The sequence below is a fragment of the Anomalospiza imberbis genome, chromosome 1, assembly GCF_031753505.1.
Source record: "Anomalospiza imberbis isolate Cuckoo-Finch-1a 21T00152 chromosome 1, ASM3175350v1, whole genome shotgun sequence".
Taxonomy (NCBI): domain Eukaryota; kingdom Metazoa; phylum Chordata; class Aves; order Passeriformes; family Viduidae; genus Anomalospiza; species Anomalospiza imberbis.
Window position 1 is genome coordinate 152155234 of NC_089681.1, and position 18010 is coordinate 152173243.

At 45.1% G+C, this 18010-nt stretch overlaps 1 protein-coding gene across 2 annotated transcripts in view; it reads left to right on the forward strand.

The window, feature by feature from the left end:
* The window catches only part of SMARCD3 (SWI/SNF related, matrix associated, actin dependent regulator of chromatin, subfamily d, member 3), a 77591-nt gene that overhangs the window by 2802 nt on the left and 56779 nt on the right, over positions 1 to 18010 (forward strand). For both annotated transcript variants that reach the window (XM_068177055.1, XM_068177060.1), the window contains exon 2: positions 386 to 575. The gene's annotated coding sequence lies outside the window, so the exon portion shown is untranslated. The remainder of the gene's footprint in view (positions 1 to 385; positions 576 to 18010) is intronic.

Sequence of the window (18010 nt, forward strand, 5' to 3'; positions counted from 1 at the left end):
GTCCACTCCAATCCTACCCACCCTGTGGTTCTTATCAGAGCCTGATCAATAGGTTGACAGGTTATGGGCAAGCAGTAACCTCCGTGTTCTTTCCAGACTCCACAAATACAAGCTGGGTCCTGTGGGGAAACTGAAGAGCCTACATGGATGGGCCAGTGCCTGGGCAAAACTGCTGTCCTGGCAGCCTGGTCATGCAGCTATGTGCACAGTCCCCAGAGAAGTCCCAAACTGCTATGTCAGTCTCATCTTCCCTTTCTTCTCCCCCTCTCTTTTTCTGCAAGTTGTGCTGCTTATGAAGTGTCACGTGGGTTCATGCTGTTCTAGGAAATGTTATTTTTATTGTATGTTATTTCCCTCTCACCCAGTATGTACTTTCTCCTTTCAGAGCTGGATCCAAATGTATCCTCAGCCTGATGTCTTAGAGCTGTTCCTGCTTAAGGTCAATGAGAACATCTCGTGCTAATTCATCATGACATAATAGCTGGTCTCCTGCTCCATCCACAGGATATGTTTCTTGCTTCCTCTTGGTCTACACAGATGTGACTCCAGGTGTTCAGCTGCCTTGTCTGATACAGGTAGGTTTTTGCTCTTTGAAAAGTGACCTATTAGTCAGGAAGGATGTGTCTGTGCTTTGGACTGGGGATGGAAAATGTTTGCCTTTGGGCATATGGGAAACACTGTGTTGTGAAATAATCCTAAGACGCCAGCTTGCTGCTGCTGACATAAACTGGTCGTTGAATAGCCAGTTACTTCTGTGGTAGTTTGTGCTAGTGTTGGCAGGAAGATGCTGGTCTGGCAGAATGAACTGGCTCACAGGAAGTGACATTGGAGGATGCAGCTGCTAAGAGGAGTAGTAGGAGTAGTAGTAGTAGCAGGTATTCTTTGTGGTAATTCATTACTCCATTTGCCACAAGTAAACATGATTAGTTCTTGTCAGGTGGTTATTATCTGTGGGGTTCCCATGCTTCTCAGTGCAAGTTTAAATTAGCTCTTCCCACCTAGGAAGACTTCTTCAGTACTTGCTGTTGCTGGATGGGCATTGGTCATCTCCATGATAAGGTGCCCAAATCTGCCACTCACATCCTCATTTTCTACAATTAGTTACATTCTTCTTGTTGCTTCTGCTGTGAATATCCACCTGTTTGTTTTCCCAGCCAGTACACAGCATGCCTGTAGGGGACTTTTGTTTTTGCCACACCTGGATTGGTGACTTCTCACCTTTCACAGCCTACACAGGTCACCTCACTGGTGGTGTAAATTGTGTGGTAGAAGAAATGCATACTATTTTGCTTTGCAAATAAACAGCCTAGGTTATAACAATTCTCACTGGAATTGGAAGGGCTTATGTATGAAAACTCCTTCAGTTTTTTGATGAAGATGTTAACGTTAACATTCCGTTCTCTTTATCACTCAGCGCTATCTCCGCACCCAGTGCAGTGGTGCCACAGTGGTTTCCAAGCAGAGTGCTTGGACTAACACCTGGAATTTGGTGGTCTCTCCTTGAATTGAACAGCATTCCAGGAGCTTATCTTTTCTGGAAAGATGCAGGTGGAGGAATTGAATGGTTCTTAATTTAAATTGTGAAGGGTTAAGAGTTCGGGTGTTATACCAGGGGAATTACCCAGGTTTTGCATTTATATAGAAATGTCCTGGGTACATGGAACCGAGCAGGTATCTACACTTCATGTGCCTTTTCATCTAGCTCACAAGGTTGCACTGTGCTCTCCATAGTGTTTTCATAATGTAGACACTGGCTAACAGGTCTTGTTCTGGGAATGTTCCTTAGAGGTTGTCAAGTCAGGTGTGAATTGACAGCCTGAGATGCCCTTGTCAGTTGTTTCCAATACTCACTGAGTAGATGGGGAAGTGACAATGACACTGTTGTTTCTGTACCTGGGTGTATTTAAGAGCACTGACAGCTCTGTGCTCGACAAGGACCTCATGAATTTAATGGAAAGCTGTTTTAGTCTTCCTTCCGTTTTTAAAAAAAAACTCTGCATTCACAGGTTTCAGAGTTTGAGAGACAAACTTCCTATCCTTTCCTTTCTGGCCTCTTACAGTCCTGTAGCCTTCTCTGTTTTCTGTACTGGTATGGAGGTGGTGTCTGTGTCTGTCTGTGATCAGTGCCCAAAGCAAGGGATAGAAGCACTTCTCCCTTAACAGAACTAGCCTCAGCTAGCTTGAAGGCCTTAGCTAGACTGAAGAATTTGCCTGCTGCAAGATTCTATTCAACATTGTATTTTTCACTCCCAAATATGGCACACTTACTCTCTTCCTGTGAATTAATTTCTTAAAATTGCTTGTTTAAAGGTAGTTCAGCTCCTTTTGAGATCCTAAACTGCAGAGAAGAAAACATAATTTACCAGTTATATATTTTTATATTTACAGACACAGCTATTGCATTGAAGTGGGAAATCACGTAAAGTTAACTTTTCAGCATGTGGCCTTTGATTTGCAAGTATGCTTTTGATGAGCACCTCCCCTATGGAGACAGGCTGAGAAAGTTGGGGAAGAGAAGGTTATGTGGAAGTGTCTGAAGGGGCTGCAGGGGAGCTGGAGAGGGATTCTTTGTTAGTAACTGCAGTAATAGGAAAAGCAGTAATGGGTACAAATCAAAAGAGGGGAAATTTAGGTTAGATATTAGGAAGAAATTTTTACTGTGAAGGTAGTTAGACACTGGCACATGTTGCCCAGGAAGGTTGTGGATGCCTCGACCCTGGCAGTGCTCACAGCTGGGTTGGGTAAGGCCTTGAGTGGCCTCGTCTAGTGGGAGGCATCCCTGCCCAGGGCAGAGGGGTTTGGGACTAGATCATCTTTAAGTCCACTCCAACTCCTTAACGTTTTATGAACCTATGATGTGAAAGAAATTTGACTTCACTTGGTGAAATTGCAAGGCCCAACAAAGTATGATATAAAAAATTTATAAATGTATTAATTTTAAAGATTTAAATCAGTCATTTTCCCCTGACAAATAGTATGATTCATGGCAACAGCAGAATTTACAGTTAAAAGGTGGTGTCTACGTGGAACAGAAAAGCTGTGTTTGCAGCTGTGAGACCAGTGAGGAATGATTTTAAAATGTTACTTGCAGATTCTTAAGCTTTCCATTTTCATGATAGAGAGAGGACATAGTGGAAGGTTACTTGAGGGGTTTTATTCGTGTTTGTTCCTTGAGATCATAGGGGTAACCACACAGTAACTGAATGGGCTGGCAGGCTGATCACTCTGTGTGGACAGGGGCCAATCTTAGCAGTTGCAGGAGAAAGTACAAAGCTCATTCACTGTGGGTCACAGAGGGATAGAATGGTATGGGCTGGAAGGCCCTCCACAGATCACACCTAGTCGTGTTCCAGCATTTCACCTCCCTCATTGTAAAAAATGTCTTCCTTAGGTCTAATCTGAAACTGCCCTCTTTAAAACAGCAGTTTAAAAGTGTTGTCCCTTGTCCTGTCTTACAGGCCTTGGTAAAAAGCCTCTCTCTGTCTTTCTTACAAGACCCCTTTAAATACTGGAAGGCTGCAAGAAAATCTCCCTGGAGCCTTCGCTTCTCTCAGTTGAATAGCCTTGTCTCTCTCAGCCCATCCAGAGCAGAGGGGCTTCAGCCCTCAGAGCATCTCTGTGGCCTCCTCTGGGCTTGCTCCAACAGATCCATGTTTGTCTTGTACTGTGGAGCACAGGTGAGGTCTGACAAGTGCAAACAGGAATAATCCCCCCCATACATGCTGTCTATGCTGTGGGATCAGCCCACGACGCAGGCTGTTTCTGGGATGTCAGCCCTCATGGCCAGGATCTGTTCCCCCAATAAATGAGATGGAGAATTGGTGATAACCAAAATGGAGAAGGCTGAGGTACTCAACAACTTTTTTCCTCTCAGTTTTCACTTGTAATTGCTCTTCCCAAATCTCTGGAGTCCCGGAATCTTATGGTAAGGACAGGGGGAATGAAGCCCTGCCCACTGTAGGAGTAGATCGGGACCTAGACCATCTGAGGAACATGTACATACAGAAGTCCATGGGACCTGATGAAACACGTGTCAGGGTCCTCAGGGAACTGGCTGATGGTGAATCCTATCTCTCCTTAGTAATCTGTATTCATCAAAGAACATCCCGTGACTGGAGAAGCCAGTCATCAGCACCAGCCATGAAGCCAGGTGTTGATCCGCATCGATCATGGTTGTTTACATGTTAATGGATCTTATGGCTGAAAGAAGCCTTTGGATCATATGACACACGTTTTACTGAGCACTAATTGATTTCCATTGGTCCTTACTGTGAGCCTTATACCTTCCACAAAGACAAGCTGGTTAACCATTGGAAATTTAAATGCGATATACTGCTTGTAGACCTTCTACCAGTGGAGGGTTTAAGAACTTGGACAAATATCTGTTAAGAAGGGTTTTGGCAGATCAAGGGGCAAGGAAGGATTTGAAGTTGTAAAGGCCATGCCAGCCCCTCTGCTTTTTCTTTTAATACTTAACATTCTTGTATGAATGAAAGTCTCTAGTCCAAAGGTATCTGTATGTGGTGTGTAAGTAATTCTTGTGCCAGTTTTGTGTTTGGTAGTCCAGACCTATCTTAGTAAGGAAGTGAACCAGTGTGGACTGCTAAGAACAGCATAGATCCAGATCTGTGCCTAGATCTCCCTGGGATGTGCACAGACCAGCTAGGGGACCAAGGCAGTGTGCCCTGAGAAACATCTGCTGTCAGAACTTTGCTCTGGACTCTCTGGTACTTCTAGTCTCCACCATCCTCTGAAGTAAATGGTGGTGTGTGTCTTGTGGACATTTGACACATACAGGCTTTGCCAAGTGGTTTACAAGTTTGAGAAAACTGGATGCTCCTTATGTAGTTACTGCTTTTTGCATCTTCAGTGTCTCTTGGCAAGTCCTACATCAGTTAGTGTCCCAGGCTGGCTATTTTACATGAAAAACATTTCATTCATTTTTAACTTAGTCCTCCATTTTTGTTGGTGATCCTCAAGTTCTTCTCTTACAAGATAATGTGCTCCTTTCCTCACAATGACAATTTTTATTCTGTATATTTCCCCTCTCCTCTGCAATATAAACAGGCACTCTGCCTCAGTTCCTCTCCATAAGAGCATTACTTTGTACCTAGTCTTTCTATATCTGTATGGTGATAATTCTGCTGTATGCTTTTAGAGATGTGACCAGCACTGGCTGCAGTGTGATAAAAAACCAGTATTGACTGATACTGTGTTCTGTAATGTCTTCTGTCATGCTCTTCATAACTCCTTCAAATTTTATTTTCTGAGTGAGTGCTTCTGTCAAGTGCTGCAGCCATCCTTACCTGTTAATATCTTTAACAATGTAAATTGCACACAAAGTTGTAATTAGTGGAGTCCTGTTTTTTGTTTGAAGACTTGGTGTGTAAGTGTGCCACTGCAGGTGAGGAGTCAGCGTGTCTTCTGCAGAGACAAACACATGTGCCCCATGGGTCTGTTATGTTGTTATTCTATTCTCCATTGTGTCCCTGTTTTATCAGGATTAGAATTATTTTATAGGTCATGTAAATAAAAGTGTGCTTGTCAGCATATTGCATTTCAGTGTTTTGAAAATGGCTCTCAGCCAGGTTTCTAAAGAATGTAAAAGCTAATAAGGGAAATAGATAGTCAATAAGGAAAACTCCTTGTAAGCAGTAAGAAAAAGCGGTGACTCATACAGTGGTTGAGGTTGGAAGGGCCCTCTGGAGGTCATCAAGCAGAACTGGTTGCCCAGGACCATGTCCAGACAGCCTTTCAATATCTTCAAGCTGGAAGACTCTACAACCTGTCTGGGCAACCTGTCACACTCACTGTAAAATGCTATTTGTTGATGTGCCAAGGGAACCTCTTGTGTTTCAGTTTGTGCCCGTGGCATCAGATCCTGTCACTGGGCACCACTGAAAAGAGCCTGGATCCATCCTCTTTGCATGCTCCTGTCCAGTATTTGCATACATTAAAGAGCTCCCCTCTGCGCCATCTCCAGACTGAGCAGTACTCCTGGCCTTTCCTCACAGGAGAGATGCTCCAGCACCTTTGTCATTTTCATGGCTCTTCTCTGCACTCCCCATTATGTCCATGTCTCTCTTGCACTGGGCACAGCACTCCAGCTGTGGCCTCATGCTGCTGCACTGAGGGGATGGATCCCCTCCTGGCGCTGTGGCCAGTGCAGCCCAGGTGCCCTGCCCTCGCTGCTGCCCTGGGTTCCACTCAGGGACTTTGACAAACTGCTCTGGGGCTGAGTCACCCCCAGCACGTCCTGATGCCTGGGGTTGTTCCTCCCCAGGGGCAGCAATTTGCACTTCCTGGTGAATTTTGCCAGGAAATGTAAGGGTACACCTCTTCTTCATTAAGGTCATGCAGTCAAGGAGGTTCTCCATGCAAAGGGGATAATAAGTAAATGGGAAAAGTGCTACAGAAAAAGAGAGACACTGCTAGGCTGTTAGCCAAGGGATAATGGCAACAAAGCCCAAGAGCAGACTTCCACTGACTGATGAGCCTTTAGGAAACTGCAGGCATAGCTTTCAAGAGGTCTAAGCTGGGTTAGTGCAATCCCTGGGACACCGGGAGTTGCTGAAGGTGGTGGCTGTAGAAGGATGACTAAATGTTGTGTTTCTGTGCTTTTTTGGTTCCCCATTGGTGCTCAGTGTATGATGAATGATTTCCAAAGGTCTAAGTAATGAAGCAACAAAATTAGATGATAATGTGATATTATTTGGCGCAGCAGAACCTAAATCTGTCTCTTAGGATTGGGGAAGTGTGTTTCAAAACTGGATGATAATTTGGCGGAATAAATTTATATGTAAAGTGCATAAAGAAAATAAACCTGCTAATATAGCCACATCATTGCTAAAATTATCTCTTTCAGCTCAGGAAAGAAATCTTGGCATCTTTATAGAGAGTTTTCTGTAAACCTGAGCTTAACAGTAGTGATTAAAATGGAAACTTTGACGTTAGATATTACAGGAAATGAATTAACAAAGCTGAAGTTCCGTGGCTCTCCTATGTTGTGAAGAGAGAATGGAGTTTCGTATCTCTTAAGATGCAGTAACTAGTAGAACAAGTGGAATTCTAGAAAAAGTGATTAGGACAGTGAGAGGTGGAGAGATTTCCATCCGAGGAGGCATGTGAGAATTCTTTAGAGAAATTATATACTAAGGTAAAAGTGCTAGAGATTATCAACCACAAATGAGGAAAGGTAAAGCACAAAAGGACTTAGAATGTATAGAAGATACAGGCATGTGATGAAACTATGAAGCAACAGGCTTAAAACTAGCACAAAATATTTTGGGTGTTGGGGTTTTTTTCAGTTGAATGTAAGCCCAGATGCCGCCAGGTGGGCAGGAGGCCAATGGTACCTGGCTTGTAGCAGCACTGGTGTGGGCACAGCCCCAGGGCAGTGCTTGTGCCTGTGCTGGCCCTGCTGAGCCACCTCCAGTCCTGGGGGTAGATCTGGGCCCCTCGTGACAAGGACATGGAGGGGCTGGAGCCTCAGGGAATGGAGCTGGGAGGGGGCTGCCGCCCCAGGAGGGGCTGAGGGAGCTGGAAAGGGGCTCAGCCTGGAGAAAAGGGGGCTCAGGGGGGACCTTGTGGCTCTGCACAGCTCCTGACAGGATAGGTGGAGGTCAAGCTCTGCTCTCAGGGAACAGGGACCGGGAGGAGGGGAGGACGGGTTCAAGTTGTTGGGAAATATTTCTTTACTGAAAGGGTTCTGAAGCCCCAACACAGGCTTCTCAAGGAAGTATTAGGGTCACCATTCCTGGAGGGAGGATAAAAGACATGTAGACATGACACTTGTGGACATGGCTTAGTGGTGGACTTGGCAGTGCTGGATGTATGTTGTATTTTATGATCTTGAAGGTCTTTTCCAACCTAAATGATTCTGTACTTCTATTCTGTGATTAGTAAGCGGACTGTGTTCCCCTTCAGTCTTAGGGCACTGCACTGCATTCCGTCAGTAAATTGAGGTGTAAGGGTGGAGAAGGGTCCCTGTGCTGCCAGAAACGCCGAGCCGCCAGGCTTCCCCATGATGAGGCATGCTATCCACTGATCTTTGGGCTCAGTCTCTAGCGGTGTCTCCTTCCCCACATCAGGTATCTGGAGCAGAAGGCCCCTATTTCAGTTGACACTGCTCCCCAAACTGCAAATCTGCAGTATCAGTGCAGTCTTTTCAGAAGGACGGGGAAAAGGCTTGGGTGAGGGGGGAGAGAGAATGCAAAACGGGACTGGGGGCACCAGCAGTGCCGTGGGCTCTGCATCCTGCAGCCCAGGGAGCTGCCTCGCTCCTCCTGCATGGCTGCAGTGCAGATCGCACCTGCACAAGGCTGCCGTGCTGCAGGACTCTCCCCGCTGAACCGGCCAGCGCGGCCGCACAGGGGCAGTGCGGACCTGCCGGGACCGTGTCCGTGTCCGTGTCTGTGTGTGTGTTCTGTTTGCTGTGTGTGTGTGTGCTCTGTGTGTGTGCTCTGTGTGTGTGTGTGTGTGTGTGTGTGTGCTCTGTGTGTGTGTTCTGTTTGCTGTGTGTGTGTGTGCTCTGTGTGTGTGCTCTGTGTGTGTGTGTGTGCTCTGTTTGCTCTGTGTCTGTGTGTGTGTTCTGTTTGCTGTGCGCTGTGCGTGCTGTGTGTGTGCTCTGTGTGTGTGTGTGTGTGTGTGTGTGCTCTGTGTGTGTGTTCTGTTTGCTCTGTGTGTGTGCGCTCTGTGTGTGTGTGTGTGTGTGTGTGTGTGCTCTGTTTGCTCTGTGTGTGTGTGTGTGTGTGTGCTCTGTTTGCTCTGTGTGTGTGTGTGTGTTCTGTTTGCTGTGTGTGTGTGCTGTGTGTGTGTTCTGTTTGCTGTGTGTGTGTGTGTTCTGTTTGCTGTGCGCTGTGTGTGCTGTGTGTGTGCTGTGTGTGTGCACTGTTTGTGTGTTCTGTTTGCTCTGTGTGTGTGCTGTGTGTGCGCTCTGTGTGTGTGTGTGTGTGTGTGTGCTGTGTGTGTGTTCTGTTTGCTGTGTGTGTGTGTGTGCTGTGTGTGTGTGTATGTGTGTGCTGTGTGTGTGTTCTGTTTGCTGTGTGTGTGCACTCCATGTGTGTTCTGTTTGCTCTGTCTGTGTGCTGTGTGTGTGTTCTGTTTGCTGTGTGTGTGCTGTGTGTGTGTTCTGTTTGCTGTGTGTCTGTTTGCTGTGTGTGTGTTCTGTGTGCTGTGTGTGTGTTCTGTTTGCTGTGTGTGTGCTGTGTGTGTGTTCTGTTTGCTGTGTGTCTGTGTGCTGTGTGTGTGTTGTGTGTGTGCTGTGTGTGTGTTCTGTTTGCTGTGTGTGTGCGCTGTGTGTGTGTACTCTGTGTGTGTGCTCTGTTTGCTGTGTGTGCGCTCTGTTTGCTGTGTGTGTTGTGTGTGTGCTGTGTGTTGTGTGTGTGTGCTGTGTGTTCTGTTTGCTGTGTGTGTTGTGTGTGTGTGTGCTCTGTGTGTGTGTGTGCTGTTTGGTGTGTGTGTGTGTTCTGTTTGCTGTGTGTGCTCTGTGTGTGTGTGCTCTGTGTGTGTGTGCTGTTTGGTGTGTGTGTGTGTTCTGTTTGCTGTGTGTGTGCTGTGTGCGCACTGTGTGTGTGTGTGCTGTGTGTGTGCTCTGTGTGTGTGTGTGCTGTGTGTGTCTGTATGTGTGTGCTGTGTGTGTGCTGTTTGTGTGTTCTGTTTGCTGTGTGTGTGCTGTGTGCGTGCTGTGTGTGTGTGCTTTGTGTGTGTGCTGTTTGTGTGCTCTGTGTGTGTGTGTGCTGTGTGTGTCTGTGTATGTGTGTGCTGTGTGTGTGTGCTGTTTGTGTGTTCTGTTTGCTGTGTGTGTGCTGTGTGCGCACTGTGTGTGCTGTTTGTGTGTTCTGTTTGCTGTGTGTGTGCTCTGTGTGTGTTCTGTTTGCTGTGTGTGTGCTGTGTGTGTGCGCTGTGTCTGTGTGCTCTGTGTGTGCGCTCTGTTTGCTGTGTGGTGTGTGTGTGCTGTGTGTGTGTTCTGTTTGCTGTGTGTCTGTGTGCTGTGTGTGTGTTGTGTGTGTGCTGTGTGTGTGTTCTGTTTGCTGTGTGTGTGCGCTGTGTGTGTGTGTACTCTGTGTGTGTGCTCTGTTTGCTGTGTGTGCGCTCTGTTTGCTGTGTGTGTTGTCTGTGTGCTGTGTGTTGTGTGTGTGTGCTGTGTGTTCTGTTTGCTGTGTGTGTTGTGTGTGTGTGTGCTCTGTGTGTGTGTGTGATGTTTGGTGTGTGTGTGTGTTCTGTTTGCTGTGTGTGCTCTGTGTGTGTGCTCTGTGTGTGTGCTCTGTGTGTGTGTGCGCTGTGTGTGCTCTATGTGCTCTGTGTGTGTGTGTGCTGTGTGTGTCTGTGTGTGTGTTCTGTTTGCTGTATGTGTGCTGTGTGTGTGCTCTGTGTGTGTGTGTGCTGTGTGTGTCTGTGTATGTGTGTGCTGTGTGTGTGCTGTTTGTGTGTTCTGTTTGCTGTGTGTGTGCTGTGTGCGCGCTGTGTGTGTGTGCTTTGTGTGTGTGCTGTGTGTGTGCTCTGTGTGTGTGTGTGTGCTGTGTGTGTCTGTGTATGTGTGTGCTGTGTGTGTGTGCTGTTTGTGTGTTCTGTTTGCTGTGTGTGTGCTGTGTGCGCACTGTGTGTGCTGTTTGTGTGTTCTGTTTGCTGTGTGTGTGCTGTGTGTGTGTTCTGTTTGCTGTGTGTGTGCGCTGTGTCTGTGTGCTCTGTGTGTGCTGTGTGTGTGTGTGCTCTGTGTGTGCTGTGTGTGTGTGTGCTCTGTGTGTGCGCTCTGTTTGCTGTGTGTGTTGTGTGTGTGTGTGCTGTGTGTGTGTTCTGTTTGCTGTGTGTGTGCTGTGTGTGTGTTCTGTTTGCTGTGTGTGTGCGCTGTGTGTGTGTGTGTGTTCTGTTTGCTGTGTGTGTGCTGTGTGTGCGCTGCTGCCTGGGGCTCTGCTGCAGAGCCGGCTCATTTGACAGACATGCTCTGGTCTGAACTAGTGGCAAAGACAGTGGAGAGATGGACACTGCCATTTGCCTACCAGTTTTTCTGGAAGTGCAGTTCTAGACCACAGGAAGCCTATGGAGAGGAAGGAATCAGTCTTATTGCACATTAGATCAGTGAGAGTGAATTGAAAGAGCAGCAGGACAACAGGAGAAAAGCAGGCATGCAGAGGTGTGTAGGCTGACAATCTCATTTTAAGTGCTGATATCACAACCAGATATTAGGGATAATCTGACATATTACAGCAAAACGCTTAAAACATATTCTGAAAACAGGAATAGAAGAATGATTGATGTGCTTAACTGGGGGAGATGATTATGACTCTGTAAAACTCTTCATGATCTTAAAGATGCTGAAATGCTTTGGGCACAGTCTCCAAAAGCAGTGGCTGTCTCCTCGGCAATGGGAAGGCATCTCTCTGTTCCCATGGCAACGGAGTGGAGGAGTGCTCAAGGAGGGCTTGTGCAGAGCTCCCAGCTCGTGGTTGCTCCTCCCTGGAGCAGAGGCTGTGGGCACATTCAGGTGCTCTGATCCTGCAGCTGACAAGGAGGAGTGAACTGGAATAGTGTGGTACTGTTCCTGCTCCCTGTGTAAAACAGATTAATTGTGCAGTGTTGTTTCATCTGGGGAGTTCTATTCTAATTGCCAGCATTAAAGAGTTCTTTGCAGCTCGCCGTAAGGAAAGTAGGATTTTTGCTATCCAGAGAGGCATCAGAGAGTGTTTGATGTTGATTCTTTCAAAGGCGTGGACAGAGAGATCTGAAAAAACAGGAAACAACGTATGTGCAAAGAGCCTGCATCTCAGCAGCCCTTTCTGGTGTCTAAAAGGAGAATTGTGCAGAGACACTGACAGGCCTATCTGCACTAGATCCACCACATAAGAACTGCTAATAAAGTAAGCAAATTATGTATAATAGGCACTGCTTCTTCTAAACCCACTGTGATTCTTTTCAAAGGGAGCCAATTCATATTTGGCATCAGAAGTAGGATTGAAGTATGGTTTGATGTTTTTATCTTTTTTAAATATGAGGCATGGGATGCAGAAGCACTAATGGAACTGTGTTAATTTCAAAATGATCAACTGAGAAAATTATTTTAGAAACAGCATTGTGAATGCATTTCTATGTATTGTGTGTAGGTATTACTAAGCAGTGTTTAGTTTTTTTCATCAAAAGCCTGCTTTTCATTCCAGTAGCTTCTTTCTAGTCCTGCATTAAAGGATAGCAAAACAGAAATGCATTACTTACCTTCATTAGCATACTGTTTTGCCCCTAATACATACCTTTTAAGGCAAAAAACACTTTCAATCACTGCTGCTGGACTAGCATATATGCTTGCAGGTAAAGGCACTCCAGGTGTTTTGTCCTTGCCTTGTCTCAGCTCCAGTCTTCAGGCTGTGGTTCCTCATAGGAATTCACTACATGTTGATTGGTCAAGTTGATTGAGTTACTTGTCATGCTTAAGTCTTTCCTGAGTAGAATCATAAAAGCACAGAATGGTTGAAGTTTAAAAGGACCTCTTGAGATCATGAGTTCCAGCCTCCCATCCCAGAGCTGTGTCAGCTTGAGCAATTTGCTGTGTATGAAGTTCAGTGAACTTCTGAATATCTGTAGTGATGGAGTGAACTTGCTCTTTGGGCAACCTTTTCTAAATAAAAACCTGTTCACCTGTTGTGTATGTCCATCTGGTTCAAACATTTCCTAATCTTGTCTTCCTTCACTGATGGCAAGTCTTCCTTTGCTCCAGACTTCTTTACTGGTCTTAGGAGCCTGGAATTCCTGACAGCCAATCTTGCCAATAAAGAAAGATGCAAAGAAGGCATTTAGTACTTCAACTTTTTCTGCATTCATTTTCAGCAAATCCCCTCCCCAGTAAGCCTACATTCTCACCTGTCTTTTGCTGCTGAGATACTTGTAAAAACCTTTGTGTCCGCCCTTCATGTTCCTCACTAGATTCAACTCCAGGTGGGCTTTTGTTATCCTGACTGCATCCCTGCATGCTTGGACACTGTCTCTGTATTCCTTCTGGGTCACCTGGCCCTGCTTCTGCCTCTTGTAATGCTTCAGCTCAGTCAGGAGCTCCTTGTTCATGCATGCAGGCTTCCTGCTGCTTTTGATTCTTTTCCTTGGGATGAACCAGTCTTGAATTTGGAGGAGGTGGCCTTTGAAAATCAACCAGATCTCCTGGAACTCTCTTCTTTCCAATTGATTGATTGTTTTCTATCCTGGTCCACCCTCTCATGTTCTGGAAATATCATCTCATGGTCTAGCCAAAGCTGCTCTGACCTTCACATTCCTGACCAGTTCTTCCATGTCCAGCAAAGCACCTCTCTTTGCTCCTCAGTTGCCCATGTTAGGAGTTTATCATCAGTGTGACCCAGAAGCCTCATGGGTTGCTTGTGCCATACTCTGTTATCCCCTCAGCAGATACTGGGGTGGTTGAAGTCTTCCATGAAGACCAGAGACTGTGGACATGGGGATTTTTCCTGCTGTCTGTGGACATGGGGATTTTTACTGCTGTCTGTGGTCTCACTACTTCTTCCTCAGCAGGAGGACAGCAGCAGACACCTACCATGGCGCTATATGTTGGTACCTGATAACTCTGATCCTAACTCTGGTCTGTGAGCTCTCAGCTCCTGCTCTGTCCATCCCAAGATGGAGCTCTGTGTGCTCCAGCCACACACTTGGCTGAAGGGCAGCTCCAGCTCCTCCTCCTCCTCCTCCTCCTCACCCTCCAGCCTGCCCTTCCTAAAGAGTCCTAAAGGCTCCAGCCAGCACAGCACTCCCATCCTGTGAGTTGTCAGTTACCCTGGAATTCAGTGCATGTTCAGGGTGAAAAGGGACCAGAGAGAGCATCACTAACAGGTGGATGTTTGTAAGCTTTCTGGAGGAGGGAGAGGTGGGCCGTCGGTCTGGGAGCAGATACGGCACCGTTGCTATAGGAAGCAGGAGAATATGTCACAGCTTCATCAGTCTGAAGATGGTGACTGAGGGCCTTCTGTCCTTCAGCAATAGGCAAATGGCAGAAAAAGCATTTCACATGTTCCTGCTCTCTCAGATGCTTTGCTACAGGGAGACTGCAACAAGATCAGGAGCTGAAATATTAACTTTTGGAGTTACATGTGGTCCATTTTTCACCAGCTGCCAGAAAGAACAGTAATTTTCTGAGGATGTTCTTCAGGGCTTTGTCTGGTTTGAAATGTCAGAGACCTGTTGTTTCTGCAGGCAGGCAAGAGGGTTCACAGCACTGGTCTTTTGGTAGACAAATGGAGCTGAAGTTTAAGGAAAGATCACAAGCCTTACAATAAGACCATAACAGGAGAGGGATGTAGGTCTGCAACTAATTTTGATTAAATAATTTCTTACAAGGAGCTGTGATTGTTGACTCCTTGCAGCACTGTGGAAGAGAAAAGGCATCCTGGGGTTGCATGGCAAAGTGGATGCAGGGCAGGGTAAAATCAGCAAATGCATAAGGCTGATGGGATGCAAAGGGATGCAGAATTGGGCCCTTATCTATATGCAGTACCTGCATGCATATAGACAGTTTCAGAGCAAATTTTTGCCTGTGGCATTCCAAGAGGATTTAATCAGAGTGAAAAAAAAGTATTTGCCAAGTTCAGAAGTGACAGAATTGCGGATTTGGGATGTGCAACAGCAGGAGCTTGAACTGGGGAGAGGAAGGATTGACTCGAATAGAAGAAGGTGGAGAAACAGAAGATAAGAAAAAATGAGTAACTGTCAAAACAAAATCAGCCAGGTGGAAGAGTTGCTAAAGATCAAATGCAGCAGAAAAGGAGAAAGTTACGTGATAGACAGAAGAACATTTTCTGAAGAACAGAAATACGACAAGCTTTTTTTGTGTTGGAATATTTCTTAGCTCCCTGTATTTCTTATTATTGGAATATTAGTGATTATCTTTCCACTACATAAACTTTTCACTAATTTTTTAGGTTTGTTTTATGCTTGTTTAGATTAGGTGAATACCCTCCTGGAGATTAATGTCTAAGATTTGAACTAAAAGGATTTAAAGAAATACTGTTTTAATTTTCATGGTATCTCAGACTTACAATAACAATTTAGAAAGCCTTTCTCTCTATAACCTTTGCAGAAGTTTATGTATTATTATATGGCATAATATTTATCATTAGCATTTGGTGTTGCTGTATCATACGTATATGTACCAGCTTGGCTGTGTATTCTGATATATGTATCAGAACACTAGGGAATCTCTTTGAAGAAGGAAGCATAGTTATTTCCCAAGAGACAAGGAGGTAGTCGAAATCCCCCACAAGTGCGTTATTTCTGTGGTTTCAAGTTGCAGGCTGGGTATAAATTGATCTGAAAACAGGTGTCGAGGATGGGGTGCACAGGGTAGGAATTTGGTGGCTGTTCCAAACAAGTGTGGCCAGACAGCTGGCATGCCTGTCGGGATGACTGGTGTTCTCTATTCCACTGTGCTCCTTCTATTTCCATCCCTTAACTTTATCTGCAAACTGTCAAGGTCAGAGACGACATTATTCTTAGCTGTACCTCCTCATAGTCTCAGGCACCAGAAACTACTGAGTCCCAAGAATGGGAAGGATTGTGGCATGTGACAGAGAATGTGACACAAGGTACAACACTCAGCTCTTCTCCCTCTGACAGTTCATGGCCATGCACAAACACGCCCCTCTCGTGGAAATTCTCCACAGCAAACCCTGTTTTGAAAAGCACAGAATGCCAGAATGATTCAACTGACGTTTCTTCTGCACGTTTTGAAGATGATTTAACGAGTAACTTGTGGCACCACTTGTGTGCCTTGTCTCTCAGAGGTGCTTCCTCCCAGATGGCTGCGGTGTGTTGCTGTGCCCTGTGTGCTGGTGAGCCCAGGCCAAAGGCAGGTTGTGGCTCTGAGCTGGGAGCTGCCAGCCTGCTGTGCCTGTGCTCTGCTGAGGGAGAGGAGCAGACAAACCACTGTGTTGTGCTGTAGCCAAACCGTTTCCATTCCATTCCAGACCGTTTCCACTTCTGCAATACTCAGTTGCTCAGATGAGCCTTAGTCAAAAGCGCATTGTCCATCTGGAGCCCAAGTGCTGTAATGATGTCTCTGTGCCACGGGCTGCTGTGATTTCATACATGTATTTATGTACTGGGTGAATCGGCGCTGAAAGGATTAGCAAACCATCCTACCTGCTCTAGAGACATAGCACAGTTCTTCCACCTCAGGATTTATCTTCCACCAGCTTGATTTTTTCCAGCTTAAATCTTCTGTCTTACCATTTTAGGCCGAGTTGAGTTTTTTATCTTCTCTCCTGATTGGCTATGACACTTTTCCAAAATCTTCTTGTATGAGGATTTAATTACAAATATTTTGCTTCTCTCATTTAGATCTTTGAAGGAGGTAAAAAAGTCTGTATGTAAACCCCACCTTGGAGTCCATAGTAGTCATTTTCCTTCCACTTGTTTTTATTACTTGTTTATAACTTTTCAATAATGTTGCATACAAATTACATACAAATTATGTTCCTATTAGGAATTTCAGGCATATAATAATGTTTTACTACATAGCCTCCAAGTCACATTTGCCATTTCCCACTGGCTGCCATTGTTTTTTTTCCAAAGCCACTGTTTGCTGTAATGATGTACTGTTTGAGATTAACTTTGACTTTCTGGAGTAATCTGTAATTATTCTGCCAAATAAAATAATTTTAAAATACATTTTGCCTTGTCTGGCAATGCAGTTTTTGTTGTAGTTTTTGCACCACTATTGCTTGCTCTCAGTTCCATCATGTTCTAAGACCAACATGATTAACCCCTGTTAATTGTCCTTCCAGTTCAGCTGAAGTGGGAGCTGGATTTATGAGACAGTCCATGCCAAGACTGCTCTGTTTTCCTTCTTTGGTTCTGTGCTTTCTCCAGCCTCCTAGTGCTGTATTCTTCAGCAGCTTTGCCTATGAATACATCCTTCAGTCCATATTTACTTACTATTGATTTGCTTAAACTATAGACACTTTTCAAATTATTTCCAGTGAGAATAGGACATAATTCTTAGCATTGCTGGTATTAATCAAAATTGACTTAAAATTTGCTTTTCCTAACAAACAAGCAGGAAATTCTGTAGGTTTTCTGACAATACAGAAGGGCAAGAGTACTTTAGGCAGATGCACTAGCTTAATCCTAAGTCCATGCAAGGCTCAAGTATGATTTTGAAAGAGAAAATAACTGAGCATGAGAAGGATATGTATGGTATGAAAAAGCAGCCTAAGTTTACTAATCTACTCTTTCTCAGATAAGTAGATTGATTCCTCACAAAGGAATCAGTGTCTTTCCTGTCTAGACTTGAGTGAAGCCTTTGATACAGTGTGATGTGAAAATTTGGCTGGGACTCAGAAGACAGGTAATAGCAGAACTGCAGAGTAGGTAAGGAGCTCAGTAAAGAAGACACAAAAGACATTGCAGTTTCTTCAGGATTTCTTTAGGGATTGGTGTAATTTAATATTTTCACTAATGCCCATAGCACAAAAATAGGCAATGTAATAATTAAATTTCTGCTGATGCAAAATAGGTATTGTTGAAGCAGAAGAGAACAGATTATGTGGGAAGAACTGCTTGACTGTGAACTACACAAGCAGAAACCAGCTGGTATCTGGTGACAATACAGTGCACAGCCATGCACTTGGGGCCTTGTCCCAGGAGTAGGCACTGTATGCCAGAAGTGATCTAATGACAGTGCTTAAGAAGGAGAAACAGCCTGGTACTTCAATTCATGTTCAAGAGAACGTGGAGCTGTCACTGTCAGGATGTTGTGGAAGGCAGCTATGAGCCTGGCGAGGTTTGATAGATTTCTGCTTCTGAGAAAAGTCGTAATGGCACACGAGCATGTGGCCTGGACAATGGAGGTACAGTTCTGTCTGTCCTTATTCTAGCCAGGTTAACTGGGACTGACAGGAAAAGATGGAATGATGAGAAATGGGCACAGAGTTTTAAGAAGGCAAATAACAGTTTCACTTGTTTAGTCTGACAAAAGGTGAATGTGGATGTGACAGGTATGTAGAAATGCTTCAAAGCATAA